Source organism: Pinus tabuliformis, chromosome 3_1 (genome assembly GCF_031772625.1).
Source record: "Pinus tabuliformis cultivar Carrire ecotype Pingquan chromosome 3_1, CPIR1, whole genome shotgun sequence".
In the NCBI taxonomy this organism is placed as follows: Eukaryota; Viridiplantae; Streptophyta; class Pinopsida; order Pinales; family Pinaceae; genus Pinus; species Pinus tabuliformis.
In genome coordinates, this window is record NC_142301.1 from 288,247,993 (window position 1) to 288,274,441 (window position 26,449).

The 26,449-nt window shown below is 38.7% G+C and overlaps 2 pseudogenes; both read left to right on the forward strand.

Annotated features, from left to right (window-relative positions):
- The first annotated feature begins 8,684 nt into the window (after positions 1-8,684).
- Positions 8,685-9,086, forward strand: LOC149186912 (sucrose synthase pseudogene; annotated as a pseudogene).
- Positions 9,087-9,142: 56 nt separating this feature from the next.
- LOC149186913 (sucrose synthase pseudogene) lies at positions 9,143-9,586 on the forward strand (annotated as a pseudogene).
- The last annotated feature ends 16,863 nt before the right edge of the window (positions 9,587-26,449 follow it).

Sequence of the window (26,449 nt, forward strand, 5' to 3'; positions counted from 1 at the left end):
TTGATTTGCAAGTCTCCTGATGATGTTTTTCCAGTCCTTGCCTTGACTTGTAAATCATTTCACCCATCACTCCTTGTTCTGCCTTCATGCTTTAGGGGCCATCTATTACATAGTATTTTGTCACATTTCCTGTTCACTTCCTATTCCACATCCCGAAGTGCCAAAATGTTAACAACTGTGAAGTGTACTCATCATGAAACACATACCAAAACATCCTTGGAGAATGGAAGAAAAATTGCCTTGAATCAATTCTGGAGAAGGTTGACTGAAACCCTAAATTTTAGGACTAACGCTCTTTGCTCCACTGCTTTCCCGTGTTGATGGCAGGCTACAATTTTTTGACCTAGCGCTGCCAGTGCGGGTTTTGATATGAAATCCCACATTGAACCTCTTCTAGTAGACTTTCTCAAAATGGAGGAGAAGCTTCGCATGTTAGAAACTTCGAGAACAATGAGCTAGATGTTGTTGGGTAGAGATATGGTCAAGTTATCCCATTTGAAGCTCTTGATCCTACCTTTAAGGGGCTTCCCCTTGATATGTGGACCTTCCTTCCTCTTTTTTGGATCTCTAACTCCCTCTCCCTTCCTATAAATCAAATCCCCTCCATCCCCAAATGGTTGGTCATTGATTGCCTGCATTCCTATGCTGATATTATGACCAAATGTTGCCCATCTAACTTAGAGAAGGAGTGCTTTAAGAGTCTTGGCTTGGACTTGGACATCCACCAAAAGGAGGTCTCCAACATCAAGGCAATGGTTGTATGCTTCCCTTTTTTATTTATTAATATACACATATGATGTTCACTTTCCGTAAATGTCTAAATATTTATGCATTTAGCTTGATACTCCTTGATCTATCGAGTAGTTTATGTTTGATATATAATGTGTATGCTCTTGTATCTTGTATTGTCCTTTGATATCTCTTGTAGGTGCTCGGACATAAGGACCACGCAAGGAGTGAGCCTAGAAGCTACGGGATCAAAGTCATCATCAAAATATTGAGCAATTAGCATCAGAGCAAGGTAAGTTTCTCTTTCTCTCTCTGCATTTTTAAACATAAGCTAGGAAAGTCTGCTTTAGTTTGTTCAGTTTGTTGCTAGACCCACTCATTGGGCTAAACAGATCGCCTTTGTCTGCAGAGGGTATTTATCTTCACAACAACAAGATTAAAGGAATTGGTGCATGATAACACCAAATTCTCTTCAAAATGCGGTGTTTAAAAAGGAATCATAAATGCATAAGTGATTGTTGAGACCACATAAACAATTTTAATGGCTAAGTAACAAATTGGTGAAGGGAATTGACAAGTACCCATGTGGGACGAGACTTGAGCAACCGAACATTGAAAGTTTCAAATGACATACTAGAATCACCTATAATGGAACATTTGTCGTAGATTTGGAACTGGAATAAGGCATACTATAATCTAATTGGTGTATTGTAACCATTTCCCTTGATGATAAAATTTAATCATGTGAAATATTGAAGACATAACAAAATCATTTCATAGATCAAACTTTGTCTCGAAAGAATATTGTAGTCAAGAGGAGCATCAACAACCTCTACCTCAATATTAATAGTTTTCCCCCCTAGTTTGACTAGAATGACATAGATGATTCCATGTGGTTTAAAAGTTCTACCATCGAAAGCTTAAACAAGGTGCTAAAAGGACTAAGTCTGGGAGAGCTTAAAGCTCGTTAACATGGCAAAGACACAATGCATGTAGAAGTTACCTCATCAATCACACAAATGAAAATATTCATGCTACATGAAGATATCTAGATTTGAAAACCAATGCGGTGAGGAAGTTGTGGTTTGGCTTGGTCAAGGTCAAATGTATGTAACCAAGTATCTGAAGGGTTGATCCCACCAATATTATTCAACAATGCCTTATTCTATGGGGGTAGCTATGAATGGCTCTTAAGGCAAACATGGTGCAAGGCACCTAAGCCAAATAAAGTTCCACAATGCTATAATTTTTAGTAGCTTGGGCATTAGGATTATGCATAGTCCTTCATAATACAACTTTAGGAGGGCATGGAATTGTGTTAATAATTGGCCTCTATATTTGTAGAGGATCGTTTGATTAGAATGTGGATGTCTCCTTATCATTTGATCTATTAATTAAAGCATTGTAATTACAAACATTGGTCCATATGTTGACATCCCTATCACACATGAAAATATTGCTACTCAAGGGAATACCCCCATGTAATGGGGCATATTGATTAGCCCCTTATAGAGCTGCAAGGTTATTAGCAAACAATTGCTATTATTCTGGAGGGAAATGTGAGGAGCCCCAAAAATGGATAATTATATGGGCTCATTCAACCTCCTAATTTGACTTAATCCACCATTCTCATTAGTTTATTGCATGTTTTTGATTATATTTATGCTAATAGAGTGAATTGGGTTAGTCATTATGCCAACAAGTCTAATGTGTGCTTTGTGTAGCCTTTTTGGTCAATTTGGAGACAAAATTGAAGGTTTTAATGAGCACTTGGCAGCCAAATTCGTGGGAGAACAAGGGAGAGGATTTGTAGGAAGGTGTCCCCTTCATTTATGGGCCATTACCTTGAATTCTCCACCATCATCTCGGAGTTCAAGGGCCACCAAATCAATTATCACAAGGGCAGCCGAGCAAGTGCTAGTAAAAGTGTTGTTAACTACAAGTTTTGGCAGCCGAATTCCTAAAGTTTAGGAGGGTTGTTGGGGTCCTCAATTTGTATAAATAAGAAGGTTTAGGGCCTCATTTTGGTTAGCCAGTAGTTAGTCACTTTGTAGGCAGAAGTTAGCTAGTTTGTAGTTCGATTTTAGGCAGTAGATTAGCTTTGCTCTCAGCACATTTTCAAGTTCTCCTTGTGGACAGTTTTTGGAATGTAACATTTCTTGCTCAATAAAGATGAATCTAGCTTTGCACCAGCTCTAAATCTCTCTTAGGAGGCTGTAGCTCTTGGGGTTGGGCCCATCTCAAGTGCCCAGTACCTCCTTTGTTTACTTTCATGTGTTTTTGCTGCATATTTAGATTTAAATCTTGTTTTGTTATTTAGGTTGTTTTTTATGAGTAAAATAACTTTGCTAACAGGAAAACTTCAAGAAAAGGGCCAAAAAACATTTGTGGTTTCACCTCTCCCTCAGTGGGATCAGGAGCTATGACTAGGATGACTTTGCTGCCCACAAAAACACTGATTTTGCTTTGCCATGCAATCACTAGTGTTTGATCTTCATGTGTAGAAGTTGGTTACAAGTTCAGACTTTCTTTTGCTTAGTTGCATGAGTTAAAATACATGGTTTCATTGCAGGTCACACTTCTGTTCATTCTCTTTACTGACAGCTAGCAAATTAGGTTAACGTAACTAGGTCTTTGAATTTACAAGTCTTTGTTGGTTCAGATTGGAAAAACGACTTGCAGAGCACCTGTATCACTCCTTCATCTACTTATTCTCCATCAGCACCATCCACTCCACCCTCTACTTAGAATCCTTACCTCACATTTGCCACATTTGCTCACATAACCCTAGTCTTTGTACATCATTGTTTCAGCCTTCTTTGAGCCAACTTAGCTATCTACACCTTCTCACCACTCCATCCACCAGTCCCTGGGCCACTTCAGACCCCTATCCTACCTCCATATCCATTCATGCATCTTCCCTCACTCACCCATCCTCCAAAATCCAATTTTTAAACATCCTGTAGAAATTTCTGAACATCCTGTAGAAATTCTTGAAACATCCTGTAGAACCCCTGTAGACTTCATGTAGAAGCTCACGAATGAGGTTTCTTGATAGCCAAACTCTGTGAAACTCTATGGAAGGGTGTTAGGGACCCCTTAGGCCCTCTCTGAACCTTCCCGACCTCTTCCAAGCATCTCCTCTCGCCAATCCACCTCTGCACAGTCAAAAACAGTTAAATTGTATGCATGATAATTGTGACAACTTATTCAAAAATACAAAAAGATGTTTTCTTCAGATAGTGATAACTTAGACACATGCATTTTACCTTCCTAGAAGTCAATGGCATCTCTTTCAGTAGCTTTCATCCTCTTTTTCGCATCAGTAGGGCTAGCTGGTAAAATTAGGGTTTGCTAGGGTTTGCATTTCCTTTCCGCTTTCCAGTTTCTTTCTGCAAGTAAATTAGCCCCTTTGAGTTAGCTTTCATTCATCAGTTAAAAAGCTTCTTCTAAGAGCTCATAGAAGTTGGCTTAAGCTCCTAGCAGACTTGTGCCAGCTGACCAAGTGACAGCTGCAGCAAGAGCTAGCACTTGTGCATACAGCACCGTCGCTTCCAAGTTTGTTACGAACTACCGGGTTGATAAAATTAAAGAAGGGAGTTCCAGGAGTTGCAGCATTATTGCTGCAATACTGGGGCCCACCATCTTTTTGGCGTCGTTGCCGAGGAAGCGTCAAAGTATTGGTGATTGTTGCTTTTCTTCTATTTTCCACTACAACCTTCTGCTAAGTATTTTATTTCATTCCATTTCCGCAAAAGTAGAGTAGGTATTTCTTGCTTTCATAGATTAGCATTTCAAGTCCGCAGTTTCCATTCTGCAAGCATAGACTAGCATTTCATTCCTGCAATTTCATTTGAGCAAAATAGATTAGTCCTTTCCTGCTTTCATTTCAATTCCGCATTTTCATTTCAGTAAGATAGTTAGTTGCAGTTCAATCTATTTTAGTTTTGCAGGTACCAGAAGAAAAATACAAAATCAACCAAAAAGATTTCCTTTCCTGCCTTGTAGGAGTAGAGATAAGTTAGAAAAATGATTGCACAACACCCCCATTGCTTCACACAACCAACCTTCTCTCTTCTTCGATCGCTGTGATTAAAGAACCCTTAGGTGGACAACAAGACATATTGGAAGAACCTTAAGGGAAGAAGAAGAAGAAAACATTCCTCTGGAGCAAATGGCTGCAAACAGAAATGTTGGGAGCAATACCTTGTCCAAGAACGAATTTGCAAATCAGATGGAAGATTTCAAGAGTGATATAAGGCAGTTTCTTGCCATGCAACTGGATACCTTACAGATCCGAAGGAAGCAAGAGGAAGCCAAGAGGGCTTTGGTCATCTTTTGTCCGAGGTGCACTAGAAAGCATCCTAGGAACGAATGTCCAATGCACTCCCTAGAAGTGTGTTTCGTCTGTGAAGAATACCATCCTACAAATCAGTGCCCTTCCTTGCCTGGACTTAAAGCTGCATATCAGAGAGCCAAAGGAGCCACTGAACCACTCTATTATATGAACCAAAGGAGGCCACATGGACCTAGATCTTACCAGCAGGAACTGCAAGGGACATCTGAGACCTATTATGACCCCTATCAAGCCACTTTCATGCCTTCTTGGGGTCCCCCTGCTCATCCTTCCTGGTTCACACCTCCTCCTTGTTCCTTCATAGATCCATATTATGCCCAACCAGCTGCTCATTCATTTCACTCTTATGCTCAGCCACAGCCTCAGTGGAATGCACCTCATCAAGGGTGGAGGCCCCAGTACAACTCTCCTCCCACTCCTTTGCCTCCACCACCTGCTCAACCGCAACCATCGCCTCCTCCTCCACCAAGGCAGCCCCACATGCCTACCCAACCACAAACCCATCCACATCCATCTCAAAAATACACCTCCACTCAATTACCCATACCACCATTCCCAAAACCATACTATGGAGTAGCTCCATCCAATTACAATGCTGAGGCACAACATGTCCAAATGACTCCTCTTGAGCTCGATGATCTTCACCATAGCTCAGGAAGAGTATTGCAACACAAAGATTATATTGACAACATTGAAGGACCAAAGGCAAAAGAAGATTCACAAGAAAGGATCAAAGAACCATGGGCTGCTCTTGATGAAGAGAAGAGATCAGGATCAGAGATCAAGAAAGCTCCCTCATGGTTACCATCAAATCTTCCATGTATTCAAGAGAAAGATCAGCAAAAAGAGGAAGATGAGAAAGTCATGTTAGAAGGTGACATGAAACATGATCCAGATCAGCAAAAGAACCAAGGATATCAGAGCTATATTGAGATATGGTTTCATACTGTCACTAAGTTGCAGCGGTACTCTCTTCCTCAGCTATGTTTGATCCCTTCAAAGTCAGATCATTTGGTCTCTGAAATCCGGATACCTGTCAAAGCATGCATTTCGAGCCTTCACATCATCTTGTCTCTAATCTCGATGTGCACATGGCTCCATTGGAAGTATTCTTATACTTGAAAATGATTTTTTTTTTCAAGTAGGGTAGGGTAGAAAAAAGAAAAAAGATAAAAAAATGAAAATAAGAGGAAAATAGAAATCTAAGGTGAAAACCTCCTCGGAGGTGCCTTAGATTGGCTCATTGATTGAAAACCTCCATGACGCGGTCAATGGGTTGGAAAAAAGAGAAAAGAGAATAAGATCTCTGGATGAAAACCTCCCTTGGAGGCGCCTAGGGCAGGCAATTATGGTGAAAACCTCCATGAGGCGCCCTAGTTGTTTTTCAAAAAAAAAAAAGAGAAAAAGAAGAAGAAAAATAAACCTAATTTGCATTGAATAATTGCAGGTTGCAGCAAGGACGTTTCAGGTCAGGAGGATCACTCAAAACAAAGACAAAGGAATTTTTGTGCCTTCTACAGGAAGTTCTGTATTTCTACAGGAAACATCCTGTAGAACCTTCAGGCGAGCCAGATTTGATTTTGGAAGGGAATCTAAAGCTTGGAATCTATTGGTTATGCCTACAAGCATCCATGTTTCCATTCCTCACCCTTCTCCATCATTTTTTCCATGTCATTGTGCTTCTTTCCTCAAAACTGTGTTTTCTACAGGAAGTTCCTGTAGAAACTACAAGAAGTTAAAAATGGATTGAAAAAAAGTAGTTTGGCGAACATGATAGCTTCCTCAAGGGTTCAGAAGTCCTCCTGCAATTTTCAAACTCCTCCTCCATCATCTCCATGCCTGCATCACAGCCCAAGCTCATTCTTTTTCACCATGCAAAAACTTGCAGAATGCTTTGAAGAAAAAATACATAGAACAGAATTTGTTTTTGCCCTAACTTGAAAACCATGCATCCATTTGAAAAACCGTTTTACGGGGAATTGTACAGGGGTGATGGCAACATGTCGGAGCAGTTTCAGCCAATTACGGTGCACGGTTTCCAAGAAATAAGCCTCCATCACCATCAGCCATTTTTGCATTTTCTCCATATCCGTGCATCCGTTTCAAACCTGTTTCATGGGGAGATGCACATGGGTGATAGTAGCCTACCCAAGCAGTTTCAGCCGATTCCGATGCACGGTTTCCGAGAAATTGATCTCTGAAATATTCAGCCATTTTCCATTTTTCTAGGAATCTGTGCATCCATTGATCGCAATTTTGCTATGGGAGGTGCATAATGATGATAGGAACATGCTCAGCAAGTTTCAGATCGATCCGATCTATCGTTCCGGAGCAATGGAGAAAACAAGTTTCGGTCTTGAGAAAATTCAGCAGCAGCAGCTTGAGGGTGCAGATCTGAACGTGGAAACGAACTCCTGCAACTTAGATCCGGCTAGAGGATACCTGCACAAGCAAAATAACCACACATCAGACAGCAAAGAGCTTATAGCACAAAGGAGCCATCATGCAACCACCGAAACAGATGCATGCAGCAGCAAAAAGCACCTCACAGCAACCATTTGACTTCAGGTACGTGACTAAAACTTGTTCCTCTATTGCATGAATCTAATCTAAGCACTGCATGAACGAATGAGATGGGGGGATTCATCCAGGAAGCTAACCATATTCGATTGCACTCATCCAGGCAAAAATCACGCAGCATGCGTGTATAGTCATTCACGTGGAAGTTGAAAAACACAGGCAGTGGTAGACGTGTTGAACTCCAGCACACAGGACATCAAATGATTAACAGATAGAAGAAGACATGCAGTTCATAACATCACTGCAGTTCGAAAAAGCCAGCGCACATGTTTTTGCCACCTCACCACAAATCACGCAGCAACTAAAGAAGGCTCGGCTGAAACTCACGAACTGTTGTTCATCTGCACTTTCCACATCCTCAACTGAAGTGTGCACAATCGGTTAACCTATCGTCCTCCACTGAGTTTTTCTACCTGTCTTCGAGATTCTGCTGCGTATCAGGTTCGCTCAGAGGCGCAGGGGTGCTCTACAAGCATTTCTACAGGAAGCTATGCTACAGGAAACCCAGCATACGAAGAAGCTTGGACTGTTCACGTCGAGGGTGGCAATTCTTAGAGAGGTAGGCCTGAACATTACTTTCCCATGCAAATAATTCAAAAGGTGGTGAATTCGACGTGTTGAGGGGGTAGGGAAAATGTGAATGAAAGTCTGTCTATGAATTCAAAAGCCTTTTTCTTATTGCTGCCTGGAATTGTCTTTGTGGTCTGCATGTGATATTTTCTCCAGGGTCTTGAATTAAAATCCCTCCTGTAGAAAAATTGAGACACTGTCAAGGCTCACCGGTGAAAATTTGTGAATTTTATATGACTGTGTGCATAACGGAGACGTAGCTCTGCGTTCTATGTAGAAAAATCCTGAAGTCCTCCTTCTATACGCGAGCAGGCAAGTTCAGAACAACAAAAACAGAGTTTTTTTTACCATGCTAGGAGGGTTCATTAGAAAAGAACCTTCGGACTCCAAGAAATTACGAGAAACCCCTGAGGTGGTGGACTTGTTTTCCCATGCATTGGAGAATGAAATGTTGCTGAGAATAAAACATCAAGGATTGGACATCAAACCTGAAATTATTGTGGTGACTCGGTTGATTCCTGAGGCCTATGGTACAACATGCAATCAACGAATTAAAAGAATTGGTGGAACACAGCATTCAAGGATACTCCGGGTACCCTTTAGAACAGAAAAAGGAGTTCTACAGAAATGGGTTTCTCGATTTGATGTGTGGCCTTACTTGGAAAGATTTTCAGAGGATGTATTAAATGAAGTAACGACAGAGCTAAAAGGTCAACCTAATCTGATCATTGGCAATTACAGTGATGGAAATTTGGTTGCATCTCTGATTTCACATAGACAAGGAATCACTCAGTGCAACATAGCCCATGCTTTGGAGAAGACCAAGTACCCATATTCAGACATATACTGAAAAAATATGAAGGAAAATACCATTTCTCTTGCCAGTTTACTGCAGATCTAATTGCAATGAATCATGCAGATTTTATTATCACTAGCACATATCAAGAGATTGCTGGAAGCAAGGATACTGTTGGACAGTATGAGAGCCACACTGCTTTCACCCTTCCTGGTCTTTATCATGTGGTTCATGGAATTGATGTTTTTGATCCCAAATTCAACATTGTTTCTCCTGGAGCAGACATGCAGATTTATTTCCCTTATACAGAGAAGCAGCATCGTCTTACTGCTTTACATGGTTCAATTGAGGAACTCTTGTTCAATCTTGAACAGATAGCTGAACACATGTGTATTTTGAATGACCGTAAAAAGCCCATTATCTTTTCTATGGCAAGACTCGATAGAGTGAAAAACATGACAGGACTGGTTGAATGGTTTACAAAGAACAAACACTTGAGGGATACTGTCCTCCACGTTCTGGGGAGGAAACCATATACAGAATTCCCATTCTGATCAGTGCACAAGCCAAAACAGAGTGTGAGGAAGCAAGATATTGAGGCAGAGAAGAAAACTAAGGGTAAGGAAGCTAAGGGAAAGAAAACCTAGGGCAAACCATCACAAGAAAAGCAAGAAAGAGAAAGAAGGAAGAAACAGAGAGAAAAAAACAAGTTTAATCCCTGGTAATTGTTGCAGGTTGCAGGTACACAATGCGGAAAGGGGGCCTCCCAACACAAGCAGAAGGGTCCCTACCAAGTTCCCAGGCATCCTCACATCCATCCCCTCCATGAACACTCATTTTTTTAGGGTTTGGACACAATCTAATCATGGTTCAACCTTCTACAGGAAGCTACAAGACTTTCTACAGGAAGTTCTGTATTTCTACCAGAAACATCCTGTAGAGCCTTTGGGCAGGCCAGAATCGATTATGGAGAGGGATTTGAAGCTTGAAGTCTGTTGAGGAGGCATGCAACCACTCTTTTCTTCCATCCTCCACTGGTTTCATCTCCTTTCACCACCATTGCCACCATCTGATTGAATATACTTGCACAATCATACCAAAGCTGAGAATTCTCTAGGAAAAGGAGCAGGCAGTGGGAAGAAGCAGAGAGAAAAGCATGATTTCATGACCGAGAAGAGGACATCACTTCAGAAGCTTAGCATGACAGGGAGGCCACCAGGGCCATCAAAGATGAGGAGATAGATTGGTTGCTCAGAGGATGAGCAACACTTTCAGTAGGGGGGTGATGATGAGCCCCAAAAATGGATAATTATATGGGCTCATTCAACCTCCTAATTTGACTTAATCCACCATTCTCATTAGTTTATTGCATGTTTTTGATTATATTTATGCTAATAGAGTGAATTGGGTTAGTCATTATGCCAACAAGTCTAATGTGTGCTTTGTGTAGCCTTTTTGGTCAATTTGGAGACAAAATTGAAGGTTTTAATGAGCACTTGGTAGCCAAATTCGTGGGAGAACAAGGGAGAGGATTTGTAGGAAGGTGTCCCCTTCATTTATGGGCCCTTACCTCGAATTCTCCACCATCAGCTCGGAGTTCAAGGGCCACCAAATCAATTATCACAAGGGCAGCCGAGCAAGTGCTAGTAAAAGTGTTGTTACCTACAAGTTTTGGCAGCCGAGTTCCTAAAGTTTAGGAGGGTTGTTGGGGTCCTCAATTTGTATAAATAAGAAGGCTTAGGGCCTCATTTTGGTTAGCCAGTAGTTAGTCACTTTGTAGGCAGAAGTTAGCTAGTTTGTAGTTCGATTTTAGGCAGTAGATTAGCTTTGCTCTTAGCACATTTTTCAAGTTCTCCTTGTGGACAGTTTTTGGAATGTAACATTTCTTGCTCAATAAAGATGAATCTAGCTTTGCACCAGATCTAAATCTCTCTTAGGAGGCTGTAGCTCTTGGGGTTGGGCCCATCTCAAGTGCCCAATACCTCCTTTGTTTACTTTCATGTGTTTTTGCTGCATTCTTAGAATAAAATCTGCTATTTAGATTTAAATCTTGTATTATTATTTAGGTTGTTTTTGATGAGTAAAATAAATTTTCATGCTCAGATTTAGTTGATCGGTTGCTAACAAAAAAAGCTTCAAGAAAAGGGCCAACAAACATCTGTGGTTTCACCTCTCCCTCAGTGGGATCAGGAGCTATGACTAGGATGACTTTTCTGCCCACAAAAACACTGATTTTTCTTTGCCATGCAATCACTAGTGTTTGATCTTCATGTGTAGAAGTTGGTTACAAGTTCAGACTTTCGTTTGCTTAGTTGCATGAGTTAAAATACATGGTTTCATTGCAGGTCACACTTCTGTTCATTCTCTTTACTGACAGCTAGCAAATTAGGTCAACGTAACTAGGTCTTTGAATTTACAAGTCTTTGTTGGTTCAGATTGGAAAAACGACTTGCAGAGCACCTGTACCACTCCTTCATCTGCTTATTATCCATCAGCACCATCCACTCCACCCTCTACTTAGAATCCTTACCTCACGTTTGCCACATTTGCTCACATAACCCTAGTTTTTGTACATCATTGTTTCAGCCTTCTTTGAGCCAACTTAGCTATCTACACCTTCTCACCACTCCATCCACCAGTCCCTGGGCCACTTCAGACCCCTATCCTACCTCCATATCCATTCATGCATCTTCCCTCACTCACCCATCCTCCAAAATCCAATTTTTAAACATCCTGTAGAAATTTCTGAACATCCTGTAGAAATTCCTGAAACATCCTGTAGAACCCCTGTAGACTTCCTGTAGAAGCTCACGAATGAGGTTTCTTGATAGCCAAACTCTGTGAAACTCTCTGGAAGGGTGTTAGGGACCCCTTAGGCCCTCTTTGAACCTTCCCGACCTCTTCCAAGCATCTCCTCTCGCCAATCCACCTCTGCACAGTCAAAAACAGTTAAATTGTATGCATGATAATTGTGACAACTTATTCAAAAATACAAAAAGATGTTTTCTTCAGATAGTGATAACTTAGACACATGCATTTTACCTTCCTAGAAGTCAATGGAATCTCTTTCAGTAGCTTGCATCCTCTTTTTCGCATCAGTAGGGCTAGCTGGTAAAATTAGGGTTTGCTAGGGTTTGCATTTTCTTTCCGCTTTCCAGTTTCTTTCTGAAAGTAAATTAGCCCCTTTGAGTTAGCTTTCATTCATCAGTTAAAAAGATTCTTCTAAGAGCTCATAGAAGTTGGCTTAAGCTCCTAGCGGACTTGTGCCAGTTGACCAAGTGATAGCTGCGGCAAGAGCTAGGACTTGTGCATACAGCACCGTCGCTTCCAAGTTTGTTACGAACTACCGGGTTGATAAAATTAAAGAAGGGAGTTCCAGGAGTTGCAGCATTATTGTTGCAATACTAGGGCCCACCAAAATGGTTATAAGCATTGCAAATAAATTGGTCTCTTGTTGAACCATTCATCATTTGATGTCCTCCATCTTGGGGTATATGTGAGCCAAATGATTGTCTTTGCAAATCTTACAAGGGAATCTGCCCTTTGTTCTCTCCTTCTTGCCCCCAACATCATTATTTGTCTCATTATTCTTAGTGACACCTTGTCTAGAGTTATAATTTTGCTTCTTATTCTTCCTTTTTCCTCAAGTTGTCAATTGCCTTCTAGAATTGAAGGTTGAACCAAATGGACATCAAAGATATAATTAGGTGTTGAGACATGTTGCGAGCATTGCATAATCATAGGTTGGTTAGTGTTTATCAATAATTGTCCCATTTGAATTTCCATTTGATTCGTTGTGTTATTTCTAGTAGAATCAATCACATCATTAACATGAGACCTTGGCATTGACTTTCCAGGATCAATATCAAAGTGAGAAAAAATTGGAATTATCTCATATAATATGAAATATTGAAAATAAATGTTATGTAACCAAATTAGAAAATAGAAGAAGAAATAGATCAACGACTTCAAAATAAGCCTCTTCGAGGGGGAAACCTCATTTTGCCTGACATAAATGAACAATTCTTGGATGATACAAATGACAAGACCTCCTTGGTATATACAGGAGTCTAAGGGGTCACAATATAATTAGAGCCTACACAACAATAATAATGTAAGGACACAACAATAACAATAATGAGCTTCTATGAGGCACAATCATAACAATAGGGGGATACATTAACATTATAGGTACCTAACATGCCCCTATTCTTCAAAAAAGTGTTGTCATCAATGCTTGAGTAGTTCTAGATGCTTTTGTATAAAATTTCCATCCTCCCATGTGAAATTTTCAGCGGGTAAGTTCTTCCACTTAAAGAGAAACTCTAAAATTGATTGATTTCATAGTTGTCGGGTTCTTATTTCTGTGACTGCTTTAGGATCCAATATGATTTTTCCTTCTTCTTTAAGTTCTAGCAATATTATTTGAACTGGGAGCTTCTCACCGATAACCTTTTTTAAGCATGAAACATGGAAAACTAGGTGTACTCAGGAAGATGCAGGCAACTCCAATTTGTATGCCATGGTACAATCTTTTGCAACACCTTGTAAGGACCATAGTACTTGGGTGATAATTTATTATCCTTCTTAGCTTTCTTGAGGGACATTTGTGTGTATGGTTGTAGCCATAAAAATACCCAGTCGCCTACATAAAAAAATCTTTCACTACGATGTTGATCGGCTTGTTGTTTCATTTGATTTTGTGCTAGAGTGAGGTTAACTATTAAGAGTTGCAAAACTTGTTGTTGATGCTCGATGCGATCTTCCACTGCTTGAACCTTAGAATTTTCTCTTAAAGATGATGTGATGGACGGTGGATAATATCCATAAAGTGCTATAAATGGGGTCATTTTTGTTGTTGTATGGAAGGAAGTGTTGTACCACCATTCAACCAGAGCTAACCCCTTGACCCATTGTGTTTGTTTATTAGATACAAAGCAACGAAGATATCCTTCCAAACATTTATTCATTATCTCAGTTTTCCCATCAGATTGAGGATGATAAGATGAGTTATGAGCTAATTGAGTACCAAGACAAGAAAACGATTTCATCCAAAAATTTCTAGTGAAAATGGGATCTTTGTCACTTACAACAATATTTGGGTTTCCATGTAGCTTTTGAATTATTTCCATAAATGCAGTAGCAACTGTACTGGTTTTAAAAGGATGAGATAATGTAAAAAATTATCCATGCTTCGTAAGTCTATCAACTACCACCATGATGACGCTCTTTCCTTTAGAATTGGGTAAAATTATGATAAAATCCATTGGGACCTTCTCCCAACACTAAATTGGAATGGTTAAAGGTTGTAACAGACGAGGTCTTAATTGTCTCAACTTTATTTTGTTGGCAAACCAAAAATTCTGCCACAAACTTCTAAGTAACATATTTAAGGTCATCCCAATAAAGATTCCTTCTTGACCCTCTGGTAAGTTTTTAAAAATCCCGAGTGCCCTCCTAAGGGGAAGGTGTGCAATTCAAAAAGAATATTTTGTTTAAGTTGGGAATTATATAGATATATAAGTGATCTTTGTACCATAACGAATCATTTTTCCAGATAAATGTATCAAATGTTCTGGGATCTTGTTGGATGATCTAAAATTAAAAATTCAAGGTTTCTTGAAAAAGTTTGCAAGCTAGTTTATGTCTTGTGGGCAATGGATCGAAATTGCAAAAGCACATAAACTTAGAAATTTTAGTTAAGTTTTGCAGATTTAACTAGAGAAAAATAGACAACATGCAGCATCACAAAACAACAATTTGATGACAGAGTTCACCCCTCCTGGGTTACGTCTTCGGGTCCAGATTCCAATGTTGTCCCTTTGTATTATATGATCAAAATGTAAATTACATCAACATACAATGCTCAAATCACAAAAATAATGTTGCCATTATGTCTAGAACATCTAAAAACCCTTCTGTAAGCTCTTCTTGGGCTCAAAAAGGTTGAAAAAAGCCAAGATAGGCCTCCTTGCTCCTTTCTCTGCTATTTGTCCTGTAAAATGACCAAACTGGAAAAACAGGCAATGAATTTCTCCTTTGGCAGAATCGCCATGCGACAATTTAGCGTAGGAGCAGCGAAAATTCCACCGAAAATGGTGCATTTTGTCGAATCATTAATCACGCCAATAAGGCTTGCACAACAATTCCTTAGTCCCTTTTGAAGGTCATATGGTGTCATGTGGTCAGGGGTGCGGGCCAGAGGCCATGCTCCCGCTGGCTCTATGTCCCTAGTCATGTGGAGAGCCATATGGTCGTGAGATGGGAACGCACACAATCCCTCCTCTGCAACCTCGTCTATGGTCTTGTTGCATTGAATAAGACCTAGAGTTAGGGCTAACCACCTGCCCCCTCTGCTTCCACCATGGGCACGTTAGATGTAATATGACCCAGGGTTAGGGCTACGTGCCCGACCCCTATAGAAATTTCTCTATAGATCAGCTAGCTCTGATATCATGTAGAAATTCTGCAAATTCTCTACAAATCTTGCTCTGAGGCCTATGTAGAAAATCTGACTATAGATTAACCCGATAATGCAATATACCAAAGCAAAATACTATAATCTACTTCTACTATCAATTTGCTTTGCGGAAGCTTAAAGATTGAACAAGATCAAGTTGAACACATATAACCAGAAGAAGAAGAATCAATGCACATGAAACACAGAAAATACGCAGGGGAAAGCCTCAGCTAAAAACCCCACTATCTGTATTATCATACAAGGTGGAAATACATCAGAATTATACAAAACCTTAGTTCTCACAACTAGCGAGCTCTCAGTACAATCCTCATGGATTCTCACAGGCAATCAAAGCTTCTCAAAAGCCTTCCTCGCTACCCTCCAAGCTCCTATTTCCTTGCGTTGTTCCTCTGGGATGATCTTCTCCAACCAAGTGGAAAACTGATCTCACACCCTGTATGAACTTCGCAATCCTCAAGGAACCTTCCCTTGACTGCATGCATGAGTTTCCTTTATAGGAAAACACATGCAACTTATAGTACATTGTCCTTAACATTTAGCTCAACTGGGTCTTTCTCATAATAGACAAGCATGAGTTTCTGATGAGGGAATCTTCAGTTATCTAGAGTACAATAGTTGAGAGCATGCATGCATCAACTGACTGATAACTCACAATTAGTTCCTCAAACAGTTTGGAACTAATTTAACTGGACTTAACTCAGTAAACTGAGCTAACTAATTACAACTCAAATATAACTCAATCTTATCTCCTTAATTTAAGGGATAACTGTTGCATGACTTCAAAAAGACTTCTAACTTGAATTTCTCCAACTAATTAATCCATAATGAATTAATTAATTATTTCCAAGCAGATAGTGAGACTAAATTCAATTTTAATTCAAGGACAAATTAAAATTGGAATTTCTGGATTCTATTTTTATCATTTCTTGTTGCTATTTTCAACAGCCTCCTCCCGCCAACGTTGAAACCACATTAAAATATATATAAATGGTCTGCTATGTATTAACGAGCAACTTTGGTGGTTCAACGATTCAGTGGTTTGTTGGTTGAGGTGAGGTCATGGGTTTGATTCCCCATCGGGTTGGTTGGTTGACCCAACAAATTTTGCACAGAACTCAAGGGCCACTTGATGCCCTCCCATTGGCCCATGTGGTGCCTCCTAATTGGATGAATTGAAACTCACCAACCAATGAAATTTTTCCACCCAGACCTATACGACCTGCCTTGTGTCAGCACGGGATTGGCTCGTCTAACATATGTACTTACCAGTCAACTTGTTGACATTAGTGCCACGTCACTATGCATCCTACCCAGTCAACCCTACAAGTTGACTTTTTAGTTGTTTGCCCAAAAGTTTAGAACGTGATAACTTTCACATATGATGTTGGATTGAGGCGATTCAAGTGTCGTTGCAATCAACACAACGATATCTATGATTTGGCATTGGTTTCAAAATATTTTGAGCACTTTGATTTTTGAGCATATTTTTGATCCCCTAGATCATTCCTCCCCATTGGAAGATTTTGGACCACCAAAAGTATGTTTTTACTCAACAAGTAAGTGAGGTTACAACTCCCTCACTTTCCCAATCTCAATCCACCTTGCTTTACTTGGATTGGTACCTTTGAGCCCCACTCGAAGATACTCCACATTACCTCTGTGTGAAGTCCTTATTCTCCTGTCAAGAATTGAGTCTTCCTGCAACTCATCTAAATATTTAGGAGAAAAATATTCAATAGATGGAATCTGAACATTCTCTTCATGATCATCAATCATTGGAGGCTCATACAATCTCAAGTTTTCCACATTCACAATAGAAAAAATTTGCATGTAAGGCGGAAAATCTAATCAGAAAGCATTGTTACCAATCTTCTCCAAGATTTTGAAAGGACCATATTTGATTGGATTGATATTTTTACCTTCTTCTTGAAGTATTTCCTTAGTGATAGACAACCAAACTTGATTTCCCACTTATAAATCATGATCAACTCGATGCTTGTCATGCCTTGCTTTGTACTTCGCGTTGCTTTTCTCAAGTTGCTCTTATACTCTTTGATGCACTAACTGAATTTGTTCAATGAAATGCTTGGCTTTGTCCACATCACTATGTCCATATACTACAAGTTGCTCTTATACTCTTTGATGCACTAACTGAATTTGTTCAATGAAATGCTTGGCTTTGTCCACATCACTATGTCCATCTACTACAATATCTTTACCAAAGATGAAATCCAAAGGAGACTTTGGCAAATAACCCAAACAAGCTTCAAATGGAGATACTTGTGTAGATGAATGCTTGACACGATTGTAGGCATGCTATATGTAATGCAAATGATTATCCCAAAGTTTAGGATGCTTACCACAATATCCACAAAGGATATGCACTATTATTTTGTTCACTACTTCTGTCTAGTTTTCGATTTGTGGATGAAATGCGGTGCTCTTCTTCAAATTGGTGTCCATGAGTTCCCATAAATTTGACCAAAACTTCCTGACAAATCAAGAATCTCGATTAGAAATAATAAAAGTGGGTAGCCCAAAGTGAACCCATACATTTTGGAATAACATCTTTGCGGATTGTTTCGTTGAAACATGTTTCTTGCATGACATCAACACACACATTTTTCCTAAACGATCCACAACAACATATAGATAATCATGACCTTTCCTAGACATTGGTAGCCCCCCTACAAAATCCATAGAAATAATTTCCCAAGGATGAGAAGGAATAGGAAGTGGAGTGTACAAACCCAATTTCCTATTGCTAGGCTTGCTAGTAGCACACATGGAACATCCCTTTACATATCTTGAAATAGTTTCATTCATGTGAGGCCAATAACAATACCTATGAATTTGTGCAACTATTTTGCCTACACCAAAGTGACCAACAATAAGAGAAGTGTGGGCTTCCCTTATGACATTGACTCTTTCACCCTGTGGAACACATAACTTGCCAAGATGATACAACAACTTGTTATGAACATGATAATCCAACTCTTCAACATGATTGCCTTGAATCAAAGTTGCATAAACATCTTTAAAATTGTCATCTTGAGCATACTGTTCAATATAACTTTCATGCATGATTGAGTTATGCTTAAGAATGACAGATGCATTAACAATAGGCCTTGATAACATATTAGCAACTTTGTTGTATATACCTTTCTTGTACCTAATTACCAAATGAAATTGTTGTAGGAATCCCATCCACCTGAAATGTCTAGCTTGTTGTAGCTTGGTTTTCGATTGTAAATATTGCAAAGGTTGATGGTTAGTATGAATAATTGTTTTTTTACCCATCAAATAGTGCTTCCATTTCTTCACGCTTTGTACCAAAGCATACAAATCTTTATCATAAGTTGGATAGTTAATTATTGCATTGGTAAAGGTTTCAAAATGATAACAAATAGGGTTACCATGTTGCATCAAAATTGCTCCCATAGCATAATTGCTTGCATCGGTTTGAATCTCAAATAACTGCTTAAGATATGGAAGTGTTAGAACTGAGGTTGTATTGATTTTCTATTTCATTGTGTCGAAGGATTTCTGCTACTTTCCTCCCCACTGAAAGATATGTTTCACACTTTTAAGAGCATTTAATGGTGTTGCAATAAGTGAGAAGTTCGCTGTAAATTTTCTCCAATATTGGGATGCTCCCAAAAATCTCCTAACTTATGTTACATTGTTGGGTTTAGGCCAATTCACAATAACTTCAACTTTTGAGGGATCAATCTTCAATTCATCCCCTCCTACAATATGACCCAAATAAACCAAACGGTTTTCCCAAATTCACACTTGGACATCTTCAAAAACAACAACTCTTTTTTCAAGACATCTAAAACTTGTTTCACATGCTTGACATGCTCTTCAAGAGTCTTACTGAAAATCAGAATATCATCTAAGTAGACTTAAATAAAATCATCAAGAAATGGTCTCAACACATCATTCATAACTCTCATGAATGTTGCAGGTTAATTGCAAATCCCAAACTACATAACTAACCATTCAAACAAACCTCATTTTGTCTTGAAATCATTTTTCCAAATATCATCTTCAACAATCCTTATCTAATGATAACCGCTTCTCAAATCTAACTTAGTGAAGTAAACAACATCCTTTAACTGATCTAGAAAATCATCAATGCGAGGAAGAGGATAGTGATTCTTTACCGTGATTTTTTTCAAAGCTCTAAAATCCACACACATGTGCCATGTACCATCTTTCTTTGGAACCAAGACAATAGGAGACCCACGAGGAGATGTGTTAGGCTTGATGAACCCTTTGCCAAGCAGTTCTTGAATTTGCTTCTTGATTTCTACATTCTCCAAAGCTAATATTTTGTACATGCTAATATTTGGAAGTGGTGCATTTGCTGCAAGTGAATCTCATGTTGGATTCCTCTTTTAGGAGACAACCATTAAGGTTCTCGAACCATCTTTCCATAAGTGTTAACAACTTAAACCAAATCATGCTTGAGTTTTGAATCACATCATGTGAAAGCTTCAGATTCAACAATATCTTTAGCTTTAATCATCAACAACACAAAATTATTACTAGCATTTACAAGACTTTTCATCTGACCAACACTTACAAGAGATAAGTTCATCTTCTTGTGATGTGATTTAACAATATACTCAACTCCATCTTTAAAAAGATTATATTTGTTCTCATGACGATATAATATGGCTTTTCGATCATGCAAGTATGGACTCCCTAAAACAATTATGCATATGTCAAGTGGTACAACATCAAGTTCTACCTCATCTATAAAGTTTGCAATGATGGTGAATTTGAGTTTACATTTTCTTGTCACTTGCAATTTGGAAACTTCACATACCCAACCCAAAGAGTAATGTTTATTATGAGGTGTAGTTTCTAGATTTATTTTCTTGACAATTGCTTCAGAAATAAGATTGACTTGGGATCCACTATCAAACAAGTTATCAACTTTTTTATGTTTTGTAATGACCCTGATATGGAAAAGCTCAATTCTTTCTTTATCAGTTTGAGACTCAATAGGCTTACTAGAAGAACTAGTACTTGCATTAGAAGCTTTACCTTTAATTACCATGGCTGTGATTTTGGTTTCATCGCCCAAATCAGATCCTAGATCTTGTTGAGTTGTTGCGGCAATCTTTTGTTTCCCCTTGTTATTAAACTTCTTTGGCCTCATTTCTGTATGTAATTTCCAATAATGGTCTTCATCATGGCCTTATTTTGAGCAATGTTTACAGGTAAGTTTCTCTCCCTCTTTCTTGACTTCAGAATTCTTTTTTCCTTTGCCTTTAAACTTCCCCTTTCCTTTGTCTACATATTTGGATGGTTTCTTGCTAGTCTCTTGAGGAACATTCTTGCCTCTTGATTTTAAATGAGTTTCCTAAACACATACTTCATCTAGGTTGGTGGGATTACACATAAGTATAGTATGTCTCAAATAACTATGTAATCCACCTATGTATTTAAGGAGAGTATCTTGTGAAGACAAATCAACACCTAAGATTAAAGCTCTTCTTCTAAATTCTTGTGTGTAACTTTGAACACTCTGATCTTTAGATTGTCTAAAATTTTGCCAATTCATAATTTCTTTTTGCATAAAAGCTAATGGATAAAATTGTCTTCTTAATACAACTATAAAATCATTCCAAGAAGAGATAATTTTACCACTTCTTCAAATCTTCTTGAGTTTTGACCTCCCACCAGATAAGGGTTACACTTTCCAAACGAAGAGAACCAAGTTGGATCTTTGTAACATCATCCTTAATCTTTTGAATCTTGTAATAGACTTCAATTTGACAAACCCCATTATCCATCTTTTCATCATTTACTTCCCCATTGTACATAGGCAATTGAAACTTAACATCAAGCTTAAGCAAAGGAGACTTAACATGTCCTTTTGGAGATCTAGGTGGAGTATGTCTAGGTGTTGAAGGAGGTTATGAAGGAGGTGAGGATGGAGGTCAAGGTGGAGGCGAAGGATGAGGTAGAGGTGGAGGCTTTCTCCCATCACCACCATTACCTTTTGTTGATTATAACTTTCTCCTTGCAACTTTGCTATCCTTTCATTGTACAACACTTTCACCATCTCAGACATATCATAGAAATCCTTTCTAAAAGTGCTCTCATCCTCATATATCAACTTCTACCCTTCTTTATGTGCCATGACTAGTGGATTTTTTGGATTTTCGGACTTCCTTGAACCAATTTGAGGGTTTGGCTCTTCAAGCACTCCTTCTCCTCTTCTCAACTTAGACCTTGTAATCATTCAAAAACACTTGCAAAAACTGTCAAACCTTCAAAACAACCATGCTCTAATACCAAACTAATCTGAAATTAAAAATTGAAGGTTTCTTGAAAAAGTTTGCAAGCTAGTTTATGTCTTGTGGGAAATGGATCGAAATTGCAAAAGCACATAAACTTATAAATTTTAGTTAAGTTTTGCAGATTTAACCCGAGAAAAATATACAACATGCAGCATCATAAAACAAAATTTTGATGACAAAATTCACCCCTCTTTGGCTACATCTTCGGGTCCAGCTTCCAATGTTGGCCCTTTATATTATATGCTCAAAATGTAAATTACATCAACATACAATGTTGAAATCACAACAATAATATTCCCATTATGTCCAGAACACCCAAAAACCCTTGTGTAAGCTCTTATTAAGCTCAAAAAGGCTAAAAAATGGCCAAGATAGGCCTCCTTGTTCCTTTCTCTTCTATATGTCCTGCAAAATGACCATACTGGACAAACAGGCAACGAATTCCTCCTTTAGCAAAACCATCAAGTGACAATTTGGCACGGGAGCAACCAAAATTCTGCTAAAAATGGTGCATCTTGTAGAATCATTAATCGTGCCAATTCCTTAGCCCATTTTGAAGGTCATATGGTGTCATGTGGCCAAGGGCGCGAGCCAAAGGCCACGTGCCTGCCGGATTTATGTCCCTAATCATGTGGAGGGCCATATGTCTGTGAGCTAGGGTCGTATACTAGCCCTCCTCTGCAATCCCCGCCTATGGTCTCATTGCATTGAATAGGACCTGGGGTCAAGGCTAACCGCCCGCCCCCTCCACTTCCACCATGGGCATGTCATATGTAATATGAACAAGGGCTTGGGCCATGTGCCCGTCCCCTCCTGCCAACGCTAAAACCACAGTAAAATATATATAAATGCCCAACATTATATTAACGAGTAGCTCCGGTGGTTCAACGGTTCAATGGTTGGTTAGTTGCGGTGAGGTCATGGGTTCAATTCCCCACTGGGTCGGTTGGTCAGCCCAACAAATTTTGCACGGAACCCCAAGGTACGTGTGGCACCCTCCCATTGGGCCACATGGCAACCTCATGATTGGATGAACCATGACTCACCAACCAATGAATTTTTTCCACCCAGACCTGTGTACATGTCAACATGAGATTGGTCCGTCTGACATTCGTACTGCCTAGCCTTCCAGCTGACGTCAACGCCATGACATTGTACGACCTGCCCAGTCAGCAACATAGTCTACCCTGCAAGTTGACTTTTTAGTTGTTTTCCAAAAACTTCAGAATACGATAACTTTCACATACAGTGTCAGATTGAGGCGATTAAAGCGTTCTTTGGAATCAACATGACGAGATCTACATTTTGGAACTGGTTTCGTGTTATGCAACCAGCTCACAAAATAGAATAAGATATGTATCAACGACTTCAAAATAATCCTCTTCGAGGGGGAAACCTCCTTTACATTACACAAATGAACAATTCTTGGATGATACAAATGAAAATACCTCATTTCTATATATATGAGTTTAAGGTGTCACAATATAATCAGAGCCGACATAACAATAATAATGTAAGGGCACAAAAATAACAGTACTGGGCTTCTATGGGGCACAATAATAACAATATGGGGACTACATGGGCACAATAATACAATAAGGGGGTTGCACTAATAACAATAAGGGGCTACACTAGTAGTATAGGGACCTAACATTTTGAAATATTTTGAACACTTGATTTTTGAGAATATTTTTGATCCCCTGGATCATTGCAACTTTTGAATGAGTGTCCACATCTCTTCATCATTATTCCATTTATCCCTTGCTTCAGTTATCCAATCAGGTTGGATAATAGAAATGGCACAGAGTAATGCTTCCACATCCTCATCATTTCTTGAGAGTGCATCTGCAACAACATTTTGCTTCCCTTTTTTATAGACGATTTCAAAGTCATAACCCAACATCCTGGTGACCCATTTTTTCTACTCTTCTGAAGATAATCTTTGTTCCAAAAAATATTTAAGACTATCGTCTATGTTTTTACCTTGAAGTGTCTTCCCATCAGGTAAGGTCGTTATTGCTTTAGTGCATGTATTATTACCAACATTTCCTTCTCATAAATAGGCTTGTGTAAATACTTTCATATCGACCGATAGGACCTTCTATCTGTCTTGTGCTGCTCTTCCCCTATATCGATAAAGGATTTATTGATACATTGGGATAAAGGAAACATAAAATAAGACAGATGGATAAAGGATTTAGAAAGGAAGCCTCGTCTGTTGATCCCTTGATTGGACGAATTTCAAAAGCAATGCGTCTTCCTTCTTGCATTAAAACAATACTAATTCCATTTCTTGAGGCATCACATTCCATAATAAAGGTTTTTGTGAAGACTGATGTAGCTAATTGCTTGGCACATTAACTCTTTAAGATTTTCAAAGGATTTAGTTGCTTTTGGAGTCCAAAAAATACATCTTTCTTCAGTAATGTTGTTAGAGGTGCTGCTATTCTCCCATAATTATTAACAAACTTGTGATAATACATTGTCAACCTGAGAAATACTTGAAGATGTTTTAGGGTTGTGGGGATTGTCCATTCCTTAACTACTTTAATTTTGTTAGGGTCTACCTTAACACCCTCATGAGATTTAATATGGCCCAAATATTTCACCTCTTATACTCCAAAGAAACTTTTGGAGGTTTTTTCATATAATTGTTTCTCCTCCAATAGTTTGAGCACCCTGCCAACGTGTTGAACATGATCCTTCGAAGACTTGTTGTAGATGAGTATATCATAATAAAATACTAACACAAATTTTCTAAGGAAGGGTTTGAAAATGGAATACGTCAAACCTGGAAATGTCAAAGGTGCATTAGTAAGGCCAAAAGGCATGACCGAAAATTCATAATGACCTTCATGAGTTTTGAATGTTTTTTTCGAAATGTATTCAGTCTTCATTCTAATGTGATGATATCCTGAACGAAGGTCCAACTTGGTGAAGTAAATTGCTCCATGTAATTCATCCAAAATTCATCAATGATAGGAATGGTAAATTTATCTTGAATAGTGAGCTTGTTGAGCACCCTATAATCCAAACACATACACCATGATCCATCCTTCTTGTGCACCAACACTATTGGAGCAGATAAAGAACTTTGACTAGGTTGAATTATATCGGCCTCTAGCATTTCTGCAACCATACGTTCAATTTCACTCTTTCAAGCATAGGGATATTTGTAAGGCTTGATGTTTGGAGGAACACTTCCTAGAATCAAGTGAATAGCATGATCCTAATCATGAAAATGTGGGAGGCCTTTGGGAGTCTCAAATACCTTGGAATAAATGATTGTCTAATATTTTTTGGTGATATCGAGAAATAGATGATTTCGATGTTCAAAACCCTAGTGTGCATAATTGTGAAATTAAGCCTGTTTGTTCTTTCTTCAAAAGCTTTGTCATGCCATTAGAGATAATTATCTTCCCTAGTTTCCCTGCGATACCCCTTAATTCAATTTCCTCTCCTTCCCCAAAAAATATCAAGAAAAAATCTTGAAAATTAAAAGCTATCGTCCCCAAAGATTGTAACCATTGGGCTCCTAGTACAACAACAATACCATCTATTGGAACATAAAGCATTATACTATTCAATACATATTCCCCCATCGATAGATTGATATTATGACACTTTCCAGAGTAATTTATAGTTCCTCCATTTGCAACCATCACTTGGCACTCTAGTGTTGGATATAGAAAGCAGTTTAATTCCTTGCCTATCTTATAATGAATAAAATTATGGGTACTTCCCAAATCAATCATCATTATTACCTTTTTCTTCTTGATATATTCTTCTATCTTGAGAATTTGAGGAGTGGTAATTCTCGCCAATGCATTACAAGATATGGTCAATTTCATTTCTTCTTTCTCTGGGGTTGGTTCCTAGTGTACATCCTCTTCTTTTGATATTTCTTGTTCCTTTCTTCCTCCTCTTCATAATCTATGTAAAATAATTTCTTCTCAGCACACTTATGACCTTCAGTGTATTTTCTATCAAAACTATAGCAAATCCATTTTTCTCTTTTTCCTCCAATTTTTATGGTGTCAACCTTGTAGGTTGTGGAAGGCTAGGAGCAACAACACTTTTATCTTTATAGTTATGAGTGGGAGACTTCCTTGTTGTCATAATTTTTCTTTCAACTTTTATTTCAAGCCTAAATGTCTTCTCCAATGAATTAAATTCCCAAAGGTGAACCTCATGTTGGATGTTATCCTTTAAAGTTCCTATGAAGACATCAATCCTATGCTCCTCTGAAATATCAGTTACCCTGATATTAAATTTTCGGAATTCCTCAACGTGCTCCACCATTGAACCCTTTTGTTTGAGACTTATCAATTGGACAAAATAGGTGTTGTTCTTTGTATCCTCATAATGTGCTATCATTTCTTTCGTAAAAATTGACCAAGTGACAAGTGGTTTACGATAACAAAGCCATCAATACCATACAAATTGGTTGGATTCTAAATATAAATATGCAATGTGTACCTTTTGTGTGTGTTGCACATCATGTAGATCAAAATATTGCTTCATCTGTAGTATCCATGTTACCGGATCCTTACCATCAAACTTACTCATATCTATCTTTGGAATGTGGTGGTTCTTAAACCCCACATTGGAGTCTC